Source organism: Chinchilla lanigera, unplaced genomic scaffold (genome assembly GCF_000276665.1).
Source record: "Chinchilla lanigera isolate Chin_1 unplaced genomic scaffold, ChiLan1.0 scaffold00033, whole genome shotgun sequence".
Taxonomy (NCBI): Eukaryota; Metazoa; Chordata; class Mammalia; order Rodentia; family Chinchillidae; genus Chinchilla; species Chinchilla lanigera.
This window is the reverse complement of record NW_004955434.1, coordinates 6,925,065-6,941,189: the sequence shown is the minus strand read 5'-3', so window position 1 is coordinate 6,941,189 and position 16,125 is coordinate 6,925,065. Positions and strand designations below refer to the sequence as shown.

The following is a 16,125-nucleotide window of genomic DNA, read 5'->3' as shown; positions in this document are numbered from 1 at the left end:
TTAAGATGCAGCATTAGGCTATTTATTTGTTCTCTTTCTGTTTTCCTTATGTGTGAATTCACTGCTATAAATTTCCCTCTGAGGACTGCTTTCATTGCATCCCATAGATTCTGGTTAGTTGTATTTACATTTTCATTTGTTTGGAGGTATTTTTTCATTTCCTCTTGAATTTCTTCTGTGACCCATTGGTTGTTCAGGAGGTTGCTTAATTTCCAAGTGTTTATGGAGTTTTTGGAGTTCCTTTTGTCATTAATTTCCAATTTCATTGCCCTGTGGTCCGATAATATACATGGGATAATTTCAATTCTTTTGCATTTTGGAAGGTATGCTCTATGGGCTAGGATGTGGTCTATTTTAGAGAAAGACAGTTGTGCTGCTGAGAAAAATGTATATTCTGATGTTGTGGGGTGGAACACTCTGTAGACATCTACTAAGTCCATTTGTTCATAGCTTTCGTTCAGATCTCTTATTTCCTTGCTGATTTTTTGTCCAGTTGACCTATCTCTTTGTGGCAATGGGGTGTTGAGGGCCCCTGTTACAATAGTGCTATTAATTATATGGGTTTTCATGCCTGTTAAGATTTGTCTTATGTAATTTGGAGCTCCAATATTTGGTGCATACATGTTTATGATTGTTATCTCATCCTCTTGCAGTTTTGCCCTGACAAGGATGTAGTGCCCTTCTTTATCTCTTTTGATTGTTGTGGGTATGAAGTTTACATTTTCTGCAAACAGAATAGCTACACCTGCTTTTTTCTGGGTTCCTGTTGCACGGAGGATTGTTTTCCATCCTTTGACTTTTAGTCTATGGACTTCCTTTTGAGTAAAATGTGTTTCCTATATACAGCATATCATTGGATTTTATTTTTTCATCCACTCTGCCAGTCTGTTTCTTTTGACTGGAGAGTTGAGGCCATTTATATTTATAATTATAACTGATATGTGTTGATTTATCATTGTCATGTTATTTATTTCTGTTAGTGTCCTATTTTTTCTACCTGTTTACTTGCTTGCTCTTCTTGACATTTCCTTTCTACTGTTGTTCTTGAAATTCCAGTCAGATTTTTCTGTCTAGAATATCTTTCAATACTCTTTGTAATGCTGGCTTGGCACTCATGAAGGTCTTCAATTGTTCTTTGTCATGGAAATATTTTATTTCTCTGTTGAATTTGAGGAATAGTTCGGCAGGGTACATCAGTCTTGGTTGGAAGCTGTTTTGTCTCAGGACCTGTAATACTTTGCTCCAAGCTCTTCTCAATTGGATGATTTGTGCTGAGAAGTCTGCCGTGATTCTGATGGGCTTTCCTTTATAGGTAATCTGTTTCTTTTCTTTAGCAGTTTTTAATATTCTGTTCTTTTGCTGGAGATCTGGCAACGTGACTATTACATGTCTGGGTGTAGTTTTATTTTGGTTGTGGTTGGTTGGAATTCCATATACCTCATTTACCTGTATACCAGGTTCTGTTTCCATACTTGGGAAATTTTCTGCTATTACTTCTGCAAATATTCTTTTTAGGTCAGTTGTGTTGCCTCCTGCTGTTTCATTGACTCCTATTAGTCATACATTATTCCTCTTTGCTTTGTCTTGCAGCTGTTGAATTGACTTTTCTTGGATCCTTATTGATTTTATGAGATCCTTTCTTTCACGGTCACTAGCTTCCATGCTGTCTTCAAAGTCTTAGATTCTGCTATCTTCAGCTCCATTCAAGTGGTTTTGGCAGCTTTAAATGGAAGCTGTGTTTTCCTGGAAGTCTTTTTGAATCTGATTCATGCGTTGTAAGTCCTTTCTATACTTTTCATTTAATGCTTCTGTCCATTGCCTTGGTTCTTCTATTTTCTTATGTTTCTTCTTCAGACTTTTTGAGCAGTTCTTTCATTATTATTGTCATTTCATTTTTTGCCTGAGAGATTATTTCTGATCTCATCTCTTCTATGGCCTTGTGGAGTTGTTTCTTTACTTGTATTGCAATCATTTCAGCTGTTTCAGGGATGTGTTTACCAAGTTCTCCTATGTCGATGTCTCCTGGACTTGTTCTGAGTGGAGTGGAGTTCTTTTTTTTTTTTTTTTTTTTTGGTTTTTCTCCGGTACCGGGAACTGAACTCACGACCTTGCGCTTGCCAGGCAGGCGCTTTTGCCGCTGAGCTAAATCCCCAGCCCCTAGAGTGGAGTTCTGGGAATGTGTTTCAGTGGTTTGTTTTGTCATGTTTGATACCAGATGCAGAAAGCTCAGTTTCCCTCTTGAGTGGCTGCACAGCAAAGGCCCTAGTTTTCCTGGTTGGTCAGGTTTGCCCCTCAGTGTCTGCTGAGAAGCTCTGCTTAGTCTGGGGTTTTCCAGCAGAAAAACCAGAATTTGATTTTTGATTTGTATCTAGTTATCCCAGGTCTCAGATGCGGGCATTGGTGTCAGCTGATGGCCTACTGTCTGATCCAGCATCCCCTTGCAGTTCAGGATAAGTGCACAGCCCAGACTCGGGTTGCACTGGTATGACAATCCTGGTCCAGTGGACCTATGTCCCCAGTCAGTTTAGGGTACAGGCAAAACCCAGACACAAACTGCAGGTTCGACAGATTGTGAACCACCTGATTCTGTGTCTGCAGTCAGTTCAGGACACATACAGGAACCAGATGCGGGCTGGACCAACGGCAGTCACAGACTGCTGGTGCCTGCAATCCCCCAGGGGGTCTGGGCACAAGTAAAGCACAGACTCAAACCGTGGGACCAGCAGCTCTTGGAGCACTCACTCACTCGGCACAGGGCATGCACAGGGATGGCCAACACATGAACCCCAGTGAGAGCAGTCCCCGGGGCTTCTAAGTGAGAAATTCCTGTCTGGTGTGTTGCAGGGAGGGCAGAGACTCAGATTGTAATCGTGCAGGGGTCCTGGGTCACCTGCTCTGCCCCCAGGAAGTAGATGGGAAATACCTGGCTCTCTTTGTGAGTTTCAGCTGGGAACCATGGAAGTGAGAGTAAAGCATAGACTCAATCCACGGGACCAGCAGCTCTTGGAACACTCACTCACTCAGCATAGGGCCTGCACAGGGAGGGCCTATATGCGAACCCCAGTGAGAGTAGTCCCTAGGGCTTCTGAATCTGTCAACTTATTCTTTTCAAAGATTACTGCATAATTAAGTTGCTTATAGCTCATAGTTTCTGTGAGATACCATACTCTTCATGAACAATGTTATTAATAATCTTAAAATCTCTTTTCAAAAAAGAAATATAAATTTATCAGTGAACGAAATAGAATTAGCAGTAATATTACTCTAGGCCATTCCATACAGCCTTATTAAATCTATTGTGTCCCTAAAGTGGTGGTTGTGACCCCTGAGGTCTACTAAGCCCCTATGAGCCTTGACAGGATTCAAGGCATATAGAAAGAAACAGGCCTTTAACTGATGGTAACTCTCAGAACACTATGGAAGAAAGATGCACTCAGCAGCATCTTGAAAGTCTTCAGTGCTGGTAGTTAGTGTGTGCCAGAGAAGGGGAGTTGAGGGAAGCCTCAGGGACCACTCAAAGTATTAGTTGCCCATAAGCCAGGTGATTCTCCTGGATGGGATAGGTTTCCCTTCCTTTCCAGGGTATTCCTTTGAAAGTGTATTAAGTGTACTGAAAGTGTTTAAATAGAAGGCACAACCTACCCTGTTGGAGGAAGGCCTTTCTATCACCCAGACCATAGAAGTGGTCACACTTTGAGCAAGAATGTCTTTTAAATACTTCATGACAAAACCATGAACATGAAAGGAGATTCCAAAGGTACAAAATGGGTTCAGAAACCACATGAGAGCAGGGGAGTAGAGGCAATTTGTGAAGGTGATGGCAGACATTCATCACTGGAGAGAGGGTCGATGTTCTCAAGGAATGAAAAGGAAAGAAGAACAAAAGGAGAAACACTGGTTGCCTGCCTGAGAGTGAATGACACAGGCTGTCTGCTTTCAAAACCAGATATTATGGCACATATTCACACATCATAGCTCTGTAGAAGGGCAAGTTATATCAGCTAAACCTTTCTAGAGAATAGGAGTTTTATTCTAGAAAGAAGAGTTGGGCTGCAATGTTAAGACAAATCTAAAATCCAGAAAATATCAAGTTAAATAAACAATTACATTTCCATGAGTTATTTTCATGAAATGAGCTAGCATACAATACTATGAAAAATTTTATTATTAAAATTCTGGCAATGAAGATTGCCTGAAATTAAGTTCAGCATTCTCTTCAAATAGTTTTTCAAATACCATCTATGCAGTAAGAAGAACAGAATTCTGATGAGAACACATTTTTCAAGAATTCATCTCCACCTTCCCTTTCACTCAGGAGGTAGCCTCTTATTTGCAGCTGTTGGATGGAACCAGTGAACCGAATAACTGAAACCAATTTGCTGGTTTGAGAAGAGGTTATTGATTCTCACAGCATGTACATACTTAGAAAATTTCGTTGTTTAACTCTACATGTGAATGATTCTTGCCTCACATTACTTGAAGTCAGGCAGACTGGGGAAAGTATATGGACTCACCTTGCTTTATTGAAGTCTTCAAATGAGTTGATAAATATTTAACTGGTCTGAGTGTTGCCTTGAGTTCAAAATACCTGTACATGCTTCTTAGAAAATATTTGAGAAGGTAAGGGATCGTTTTTTTGCTAAGCTTGTGCTTTATTTTGAAGGCAAATGTTGGGAGAGAAATTTCTGTGCATTTTATACAGGATGAAAAAGACAGGGGTGGTGACTGATAAAAAACCAAATTAAATAAATATATTCCTAGCTATGGTTTGAAATTATCACCGCTTGACCTCTTAGTGGTTTACTATTTTCTGAATCCCAAGCCTAATCAATATATCCTTTGTATACTAGCATTATGATTTTATGGCCTAAATTTTTATTCTTGGAGTAAAAGGAACTCCCTCTTCACTGGTGGGAAAGAGGAATAGAGGAGGTTTAGACACACACATATTCCCTGAATGATCTTATGTATTTTGTTGCTATTTTATTTTATTTTATTTTATTTTTTACTATAACAAAAATTCAAGTAAATAATTCACATTCATTGGATGGGTGAAAATGAGCAAAACCTCAGCACATCTGGGGTCCATATATTTTCTGGATGTTGTGTAATATGTAAAGTGGTAAAGGTGTGCACATTGCTAAATATTTTCCTTCAGATCTTTGAAATGTGGGTCCAGCCCCACTCTAATGACCCACCTCTCCACTTTTTCCATAGAAATATTATTATCCCACTGCCATTTTGAATCAATGTGGGCAGCCTTGTTATCAGATGGAAATGATTTGTTGTTCCAAATGACCATTCAAAAGACAATCATTATAAGCAAGTTTGCTAGTAAGCCCATAATTTATAAGGGAGGGCTTTAATTTGTGACAAGGAAAGTTTCTTTCTGATTAATGGAGAGAGACATGTTTAACCCTTACTTGTATGGGCTTAGGGTGGGAATAGGTCCTATGCATATTTACTGACTTGAACTGAAGATCTTTTATTTTTTTTTACTATTACACAATTATGCTATTTTATTAATTCAAAAGCACTTTACAAGAAAATGTAAGTATGGTTTCCAATGAGTATGTTATACCTGGACTCGGTATCAAGGTCATATATTTTGAATTTGCAAGGAAAAACAAGCTTCCAAGTTAAATAACAATTTGTAACCAAAACTTTAATCCCAAAGGGTCTCACAAAACATATTACAAATGACAGCATGAAAAAAAATCTTGCACAGTAATGCAAAAATTCAGCTCTATAATGTACCCATCATATAAGGATCAATGTACAGCATCATGGACATGTATAAGGAACATGTGACCTAGCAAAGGTGAATGTTCTTGAAATTTACCTGATTCTATATCAACCAGGAAACCTCTGCCCAGGGTCTTTTAATATAGAGAGTTATTTTTAGAAAAGAAACTCCTTCACATCTCACTGGGAGGAGGAAATTAGTGTAGAAAAGAATCAAGATAGTATTTTTTCAAACATCTGCATCATTGGCTTTGATTTTATTTTAAACCAAGTTATTTCTCTTTCATAGAAAAGACTATCATATGAACCAGAGAGGGTAACTGGAACCAAAGAAATGACTACAGCATCTAGCTAAAGGCCTGACCTAGGAAATGAGAAGGATATTCAACTCGATGGAGGGGCCAAGACACAAGCAATACATGTACAACTGGGTCATGATAAGGAAAATGCTGTTGAATTCTCTGTTGTGAGTATGAGCACGTGAAGCTTGTCAAACACATAGTCCCAATTTTTTGATCTTGTGTGGTATGTTTTCTTTTTTTGTTACCAGTAATTGAACTCAGGACCTTTTTTCTTGCCAGGCAGGCATTTGTGCCACTGAGCTATACCCCCCGCCCATGTGGGATAGGTTTTCAATGACTATGCCAAAAATACACTAACTGTATAACTCATGTAAGTTGTTATATTTCTAAGACATCACACACTTTGGTGATTAGTAGCTTGGGGATCCTTCTGCTGAATTTCTTGTGGAACCTCTAGAGAGTCAGCAGTAACATTCAGGGGGTAAGACTCATCATCTTCAGACACTGGGGCTAGTTTGGGGTTTCACCTACAGCCCGGTCTAGAACAGGTCATCTAAAACTGAAATTCTAAGACACAAGAGTAAGGAGAAGCCATCGAGAAAGGAGGATACTGACTGAATTTTCCCTCCTTGCTCAAGGGATGGCCTGAATTTAAAGGGTTGGGGAGAATGCTGTTACAGAATAATATTTTAAGTATGTTAATTAGCTTTTTCCCTTTGGGAGCTAGCTCCTGTTGCCTTTGCTCCTCTCCACAACCCCATTCAGGCCTCATTTATTGTATCAGCGAAAAAGGAGTTAAAACAGAGATCAGGAAGTAAAGGCTTTTGATTTTGAAAGACACTGAGAGTCTGAGTCAGGCACTTAAACTTAGGCTTATTTTAGAAACTATAAGATGAATTGGAGCAAAGCTTTTAGTGCATGTAAGGCAGGAGAATTTTGAGTTTGAGGAGAGGGCTGGATCAATGGGAGGAAAGACAATTGGTAGATGCTGCAGAGCAGGTGAGGATGAGGTGACAGGAGGCAGAAGGGTCAAGGGCAAGCAGAGAGTACTCTCAGACAGGAGTGAGCCTTCTCTTCTCAGACAGACACACTGCCCAGAGAGGAGAGTAGTGGATGACAGCAATGGAAGTGCCCCAAAAGGATGCAGAACCCTAGAAGAGAAGTGGCTGAGAGTGTGTAGAACACAGGCCATTAGTCTGAACCAGCTTCAAGGAGTTGAGTAGACATGGGCTCAGCACGCAAATGTTAGAATGAGTCTTCTGAGCTCCAAATTGCCACCAGGACAGTAACAAGGGAATCTTCACTGTCCTGCTGACCCTGTGACCTAAAAACAATCTAATAAAGTCTCCTGTGCCAGCAGCTGAAAGAGTGTGCCACACCTGAAAGAGTGTTAGGCTAAGGAACAGCTCAACAGCAAAGATCTGCTAAAAGCAAGAACATCTCAGTCAAGGTTGGGGTAAATACAGCATCACAGAAAGTACAAAATATCCCTGTGTCCATTCCCCTGCTACAATGTGAATCCCTGGGGACCCAGTGAAAAGGGTAAGGATGGAGAATTGAGTGAAATTATGGTTATTACAGTGAAGGTAGGCCTCCAAATAGATAAATCCTCATGGAAAAATAAAGTTATGTTTCTTGTGCAACTTACCCTATATACTGAAATGTGAACTCAAAAATAAAATCATTCAATCAATAAAATTAGAAAAATATTAGATATATGTGACAAAACCATTCAGCTCTTCTTTACTGGAATTTAGGAGCATTTTATAAATCCTAACCCAGATCTTGACAATGGCTGCATAGCTAGATTGTTGTGTGCAACCTCCTGGGATCCTGGATATAGCTCATCTGCTTATTAAGTGCTGGCTTTGTGTAGGCTCTATCCTAGAAGCTTTCATCACTTTATTTAATCCTTGAAACAATATCTGTTAGATTAAATATGATGCACATTTTACTACTAATAAAGTTAAGATCAGCAGAGGGAAATGTGAGAGTCCTAACAGTTCTGAAGCATTGCCTATGTGACTAGTGGTCTCACAGTCTTTGTGGATAATGCCATGCTTTTCCTTTTTCTCCCAAAAGCATTTTCCTTTTTCTTGTGCACACTTTGCACTTCCTGACCTCTACACCTTTGCTTAAACTCTTCTACTTTATATACTGCTCCCTTCCCTGTCTTTTTTTACACTGTTCCTATTTTCTAAAGCACAATGCAAATTTGACCTTCTCCCAGATGTCTTTCCAGCTCTCTGTTATTATTATCTTACTCACCTTCTTGTTTCAGACCTTCACACTTCATTTTAACTCTATCCAATCAGGTTTGTATCACAGGTGTTTGGTTAAGTTGACGTCAGCTGCTGTGCTGTGACTCTAAAAAGTGTTCCATCTTCTGCATCCATAGCACCTACCCTGAATTTACCATCCTGGATTGCAGCTATTTTGGTACCTGGGACATAAGACAGCCTTAATACATATCTGTCAAGGGAAATTGAACTTAAAATTCTAAAGCATGTAATTAGGGAAGCATAAGACAGATGCTTGAACAGATGTTTAAATGAATAGTCTTTGATTATTTCACTTCTTTTCTTCTTTTTCTCCAACTTATTTCAAAATTTTAGACATACAAAACATTTTAAATAATTATTCACTGAAAACCTAGCTAATGACTACCCAGCTAGTGTCTATAATATATATTTTATTATGTTAATTTTATCTATCCATGTATTTATCCCTCTAGCCCACCTTACAGGCTTTTAAATACTAGTCTTTAGGAGACCTTTGAAGTCAGATCTGAGACTAATTTCTGCTATCAGTCCTGAGTTGTTGTGTGACCTCAGCAATGTTGCTTTACCTACATGGTTTTCTCACTGTGTGAAATGAGGGTAGCTAACAATGCCTACTGCCTAGAGTGTGGCAAAGATTAAATGAGATTATGTTTGTAAAGGGCCTGGCACATGGTATGTGTTCAGCACCAGATAGCAAGAGGAAAAGGACAGCATAAATACTGCAGCTATCAGAACTGTTTTTGCAGTGTATGTGATTTTGGTATTCCTGTTCTCACTCTCTGTTTTAGGCCCACAAGCAAAAGATTCTGATAAAAGATAACCAATGTTCGGGGCTGGGGATTTAGCTCAGTGGCACAGAGCCTGCCTGGCAAGCACAAGGTCATGAGTTCGATTCCCGGTACTGGAAAAAAAAAAAAAGAAAGATAACCAATCTTATGAATTAGAGGTGCCTGGATCCATGAGTGAGCAGGAAGTGATTGAGGCTCTGTGTGGAAACTGCATTCAGAATTTTCTGGCACAATTAAAAAGCCACAGAGGCAACTGTAGAATCATTAGTCATTCACTTTCACTTAGGTAAGATGAGGGATCTTAAATTCAGAAGAAACTTTGCTAAAAATGGAAATGATTAGGGGAGAGCATTGGCACACTCTGCAGCCCTAAATACCAGCTTCAGAACTATTTATGCAAGGGCTTGTGTATTTTCTGAATATAAGCCCTCATTATTAGTGGATACCAGTAGCTCTCTGAGCAAAGGCTATAGAATAGCCCCATTCATAGAATATTAATGCATGATCTCTTCATTATGCTTCAGATTACCTTGCCCCTGAAACAGCACATCAAAGTTATTGCTGGTGAATGCAGAAAAGGGTCACCTTCTTTGCGGTCTCAGACTAAACAGCCTTTGTGACTTGAGAAATCTTATCCCTGTTTTCTGCCTGTATCTGCCCATGCCGACTCATACTACTTAGCAATTCACGTTGAGTGCAGGATGTAATGAATATAGTGGTTTGAATAAGATTGTGGTTTATACCTGTGAACAGCTTTATGAGGCACACTTAGAATTGGGCCTCTTAATTTCAAATCTGTACTAGTATCTGCCAACAGAGTTGTCTTTAGATGAACTGGAAAATATCTTTTATCCTTTTCTTTCTGGTACTTTGAAATTTAGATGGTGTCTCTCATTAATCTGCGGAGCTCTAAAAAATATAACTGCCTTTTAATATAACTCACCTTTTAATCTGAGAGTCAGTGTCAGTGGGTCTTGTGATAGCCCACTGGGAATCTATATTTAGAAGTCTCCACAAATTATCTTACTTCCCAGCCAGAGTTAAGAATTGCCTCTTGGCTATAAAGCTGTATGCTTCTTCCTGAGAAGCGTGTCTTCTTTGAAGATACAAAATCTTGATTGCACTTTTCAGTTTTGCTTTGTTTTCTCTCAGTTGATGGCTATAAAATGGAAAACTAGCTGAAATGAAAAGATAAGGAATCTTTTCAAAGTACACAAGGCTGGTCATAAAATTAAAAAAAAAAGGACAACCCAGTGGTGGCCTGGAAGAGACTCACTGAAATAGAAGAGCCAGTGGAAGTTTCCACATCCCACTGAGAAAGCAGCACTGGGCCATCAGGTAAATGGGCTAGCCTAGAACAACAGGAAGGTATGCAAAACAAAAAAGTTTCCAGAGTTTATCAATTCTAATATATCTATATTTTACATTTTAACATCTCAGCATATGTTACTGTGGCAGCATTTGGAGATAATGGTTATTTATTTTATACAATCTCAATTTTGTTGTTAGTCATGATAATATTACTGGAAAACTTTAGTCCCTCCAAGTTTCAGTCAGGAAAAACTATATGGCTTATTTGAAAAGTTAAATTCTGTTTGTTATCTGAGAACCTGCTGTTCTCATCTGCTGGCTAAAAATTTAAAACAGAAAGCAATACTATCAAAGCTTTTGGTGTTTTTTTACTACAGCTCTCACTATCCTGTCTTGGTACTCTACAAGTATCTTAGACTCAGTGTAATGTTGTATCTGGGTTGGTGTTTACAAGGGAGAATTATGAAAAAGATTTTCAACTCCAAATACTATTCTATTTTTGGTAAATAATTACCAGCTTGGATCCATAAGTATATTGGTCAGCTTTCCTATCACTGAAAGACAACATTGGCAATGAAAATTTTAAGGGTAGAGTTCAATTTAGCTCATGGTTTTAGAGGGTTTGGTGTATGGTCAGCTGACTTTAAGACAGAAACAGCATGGGGGCTGAGTGTGACAGTTCATGGAAGCAGGGAAACAGAGTAGGATAACAGTGCTTGAAATTTTCATGCCAATATTGTGTCTCAGAGATAGGAAAGCTGACCAATATACTTACTGATTCTAGCTGGTAATTATTTACCAAAAATAGAATAGTATTTGGAGTTGGAAATCTTTTTCATAATTCTCCCTTGTAAACACCAACACAGATAGAACATTACACTGACTCTAAGAAGGAAAGGATAAGGGACCAGATATAATACCAGATGCACAGCTCTACAAGCCGTCCAGACATAGCTTTACTAATCTAGGCAGCTCTTGAACCAATCAAATTGACAATCTAGCTTAATCACCACAATAAGCATACATAAAACTGTAGAGGAAGTCCAATAAATCACAGAATTATGTATGTCTGACTTCCATAAAACTCAACTTCTGGGCCCTGAAAAAGGAGAGAAAAACCACTATATATTTAAACAAAATAACATTTTAAAGTAACAATGGCTAGGTTTCTTTAAGAATGAATTATTCCTATTTTATTGGCAATGTGTGAAGAACTAAGTAGGCAAGTGAACAGGTACTGATGGATGTACCCAAGTAGGGTTTTAAAAAAAAATCTTTTATGATGTCCATCCTGGCAACACTTGGGATAATTACAGGAAGGAATCATTATTACATTGGACTTGGGAGAAATAAATCACATTAAAATATCTAGGTGGTCATCTTTTTATTTCCCTCCTTGTGGATTGTAGTTCCCATGAGAAAAAGCCATTCTCTCTAAGTCTGGGTACCTTATCATGTACCTTAAGAACAAGTCTCTTTTCTCTCCCATATGCTACATTCAGATTTCTTTTAAAAGAAGCTTTCAAATATGTACACCTTGAGTTGCACTTCTCCATACTGAAAACTTGTTTCTCCATTGACATATCATTGTCTTTGAGGTTCTGCCTTTCCTTGGTGTCTCCTCTGGATATTCTCATTTGTGTATATTTTTTACAACTATGTAACACAGTTCCCATTTACACAGGAGTCTTAGTTTTTCCCTTTTTCCCAAGTTCAATTATCACTAGAAGCCCTGAGGAAGGAGATTAGGTCAAGGAAAACCAGACAACTAACTAGGAAAAAGGTGTTAAAGGTCATAAAAACCTATGGTTAACAGGTTGAGCAAGAAGATTCCTGAGAAGGGAGGACATGCATAGAATACAGGACTTAAAATGCCTCCACAGTTCCCAAGCACTGTACGTGGAGCCATTCAGAATGTGATATTTTCAGTCCTTCATTTGAATTTGGTGCTGAGCCAATCAGAAGATGCTCTTTTCAATCCTTCATTACTTGTGAGCACAACCCATGAAAAGATACTGTTCCTGGTTCTTCATTACATCTGGAGTGAAGCCAAATCAGTTTTTGATACCTGTGCCAATGCCTTATTTGCATGAAGGAAAGGTCAATCCAGGTATTTTGGATATTAATGACCCCTCCCCCTTATCCCTGGCCCCTCTGTGAGCCTTTTCACTTGCCCCCTCTCTCCCTGCAGAGAGTACTTCCTTTCCCCCTTTAATAAAAATATACCCTTGCTGCTTTTCCTTTGTGTCTTGCTCAATCTTTGTCCAGGCCACCAAGAACATGGAAAAAAGACCCATTGTCTGGTAACAGCCCATTCTCAAAAGTGTCTGGAATATGATAATATCATGTATGATCAAACTACCTAAAGCTGCACTGAATGTATTATGTAAGAGTGACCTAACTCAGAAAACTTAGAGCCATACTCTCACCAACCTGACTGTACTTTACAAGTGCAGTCAAACAGATGCATCAGTGACTCAGGCCCCAGATTGCACTGGTGTCTTGGGCTGATTGCAGTCTTCATGTCTCTCCTACACTTGATGCCAGAAACCACGTCATCCCCATAGAGTACTTATATTGGTGGTGGTTTTGCATCTTTCCTTATTGAATGTCATGATGATAGGATTCAGTCCATTTTCCAGTCTGCCCAGAAATTAGTCATCCAATATGCTGATTTATTCCTTACACTTTGGCTACCAAAAAAATCTAATCTTGCTTTCCTGTATCAATATCAAAATTAATGTTTTAAAATATTGCATAGAACATTTTTGTGACTCTTTGGCTTTTTCATTTTAAGCTACAGTCACATTATAGAAGTCATTTAATATCACATACTCAATTATAGTATCATCCAAACCATATATTTCATTGAGGTTCTGCTTGCATGAAAATGTCTTGGGAGGCCTTCACAAATGCCTTTTGCAAGTTTAGCTATCTAGTGTAGAATGCCTTTCCCTATGCATCTAGATCCTGTACCTAAGTAAATACATAAATATATAATAAATGATAAAATAAGAGAAAAATGGATTAAAAACTGAGATGTCTTCTGTGACTGTTCAGTAATTCTCTTTCTTTTCTCCTCCTCCTCCTTCTTCTTCTTCTTGCCTCCAGAGGACCTTGGAAATGTGTGGCATATGGCATAGGTGTGTGCTCAATGTGCTACTTTCTTCAGGTTTTATTTTTTTATTATACATATTTCCAATACATAATGGTCACATTCTTTATGGGGTGTTGGTCCATGACACATCTTAATTCTTTTTTTAACACCTTCCCTTCCCTGTTCCTTCATCTCTTACTCTCTTTTCCATGTGAGAAAATCTAGCTTCCTACTTCTGTCTATTGGTGAGTGTTTTTTGATCCAAGCATGATTTTTTTATTGAAAACTCAAAGAAAGTCTTGCCCATGGCTCTTGTTAGTGAAAAGGAAAATCAGACTTCTTCTTTTGATAGGTGTATCAAGGACATCTGCTTTGGGAAGTCCCATACACAGCTTATGTCCACTCCAGAGTATTGACTATTTGCTAATCATGAAAATATTATTGCTGAAATGAAAATACTGTTGAGGCTTAAAGTGTGAACCAAATACAGAAAGTGCCAGCTCTTTATTTTAAGCAATTAATTAGGCATCATCTTTAAGTCTGGTGATAGGTCCCACGGTATTAATCAAATCAAATATCACCAGCTGCTGAGAGAACAGGCTCTTTCAAGAAGCATCTTTTACAGCAAAGGGGAGAGGAATATGGTGCTGAAATGGATTTTCTGAGGCTACTGTAGTAGCTAAGGACATAGATTATGGGAAAATGTTACATAGACATCTCTGTAACACATCAGACAAACATGTTGACTAAAGTTAACTGAAGTTGGGGAAAATCCTAGATCTGGAAGCTCGACAGAGCTGGGGTCAACTCCTGAATCTCTTTTTGCTAGTCTTGGAAGATGATGTGATCCTGTGAGCCTTAGTTTCTGCAGCTATAAAGTGGGAGTGACAACTTCTACTGGGCAGGGTTTTGTAAAGATGAGAGACTATGTGGGCAACACCCAGGGCCAAGCTTAGCCTTAGGAAAGACCATACATGGCAGCCAAGATGGTAGCAGTGGAGGTGGTGGATGATTGATTGGGTTCCAGTCTTTGCTGTTGACTTAGCCCTTTTTGCTGTTGGTACCCTTAATCTTCCAGAGCTCGCTCTTGCCTGTCCCTGGGCTACATGATGTTCCAGGGCTAGCAGCCTGTTTCTTCTGTGCCAGGTGTGATAATTAGGGCAGTTTGTGACAAGAGCAATGAGTCATGGTAGCAGTCCACTGACGTAAGTGAGGATGGGAATAGTTGCCAAGGGCAATGTCCTCCAGGGAATTCATTTCCTCCTCCCCCAAGCCTCTTCTCTCCCACAGCAGCCTGAGGTGACGGAAGTGAGCCATTTTCACCTGTCCTCACCACCACACCTACCTGGCTGCTATCAGGCGAAGTCCCAACATGGAGCATGTTTGTTCAGGGCAAAGAGACATTCAGCACCACAAGGAGAACATGAAAGAAAAAGTTCATTTCAGAAGGTGGGAGAACCTGCTTATTTTGTTTAGGTACAAAATAATACTTTTGTGTATTTTAATGGAAAATTAATGTGTGATTGATACAGAGAGCTATGAACACACAGGAGTTTAATGGGTGCCACCATTATCTTTCTGTATGTCTTTTTAGTCATTCATACATAAACCAAAAATGGGGTCACACTACTTTATTTAATAGCATACTTTTCAGGGATTTCCCTCCCTTTGTATTGGTGCTATTTAACTCTGTGGATTTCTACTAATGACGATGGATTAGTTATTTGGCAAAGATGTCTGGAATAAGATGCTAGCACCTAAGATGTGCAAAGCATATTAGGGAGCAGGAAGAAAATTTAAGAATTCATGTTTATATTTTTAACTTTAAAAATTGTGTGTCTTTTATAATATGTAGAAACATGTCTGAAGTTAAAGGGTCATGAGCTGGGATGGTGGCCCCAGAGATTAAAGCTCTTCCCAGTTTACTGCTCCTCAGCTCTCTCCTGCAGGCACCACCTTCTGGCCCTCAAGAAGGTTGTGTAATGTTGCACTTTACATTCACATTCCAGACAGGAATAATAGGAGAAAAGGAAGAGTAAATGGTTTTTCCTATTATGGCTTTGCTTCTTATTCAAAAAGAGCTGTCTTCCTTCTTCTTGTTCAAAAGAAAATGAATTGAGAAGTTAAACATTTTACCTTTTCATCCTCTTCCAAGAGGGGTCAAGGCGTGGGTAACTGTGAACTGTTTGGGGGCAAGCAATCCATATGATTTGATGTAGCCCCCTCCCTAGAAAAATGTGTACACTGGTAGATACACATATATATCCATACCCTACTTGCTAGGCAATTTCAAGAGTGTTCACAGCTAAACTTGTTAGGGGTGAGGACAGGACCCACTCCACAGTGCCAAGTTGAAACTACCACTTAAATGTACTCTGCTCAGCCCACAGCAAGGAGCAGGAAAGTAGTAGAAGAGAAAAGAGAGAAGAGAGAAGAGAAAGTGAAAAGATAAGAATAGGAGTAGTACATGGAGAAGGCAGAGTGGCTTTGAAGGTTATGATGAAGGTAATAAATAGCAAATATTATAATTACAGGAAGAAAGTACAGTGACAAAGAAAACAAAGCAACACTACAATGGAGAAAAGAGAATGAATCATGTA

General features: G+C 39.0%; 1 long non-coding RNA gene across 2 annotated transcripts in view; it reads left to right on the top strand.

The window, feature by feature from the left end:
* Nucleotides 1-16,125, top strand: part of LOC102018430 — an 89,814-nt gene that overhangs the window by 71,829 nt on the left and 1,860 nt on the right. For both annotated transcript variants that reach the window (XR_261615.2, XR_001234808.1), the window contains exons 2-3: nucleotides 6,035-6,211; nucleotides 14,816-14,974. This is a non-coding gene — a long non-coding RNA (uncharacterized LOC102018430). The remainder of the gene's footprint in view (nucleotides 1-6,034; nucleotides 6,212-14,815; nucleotides 14,975-16,125) is intronic.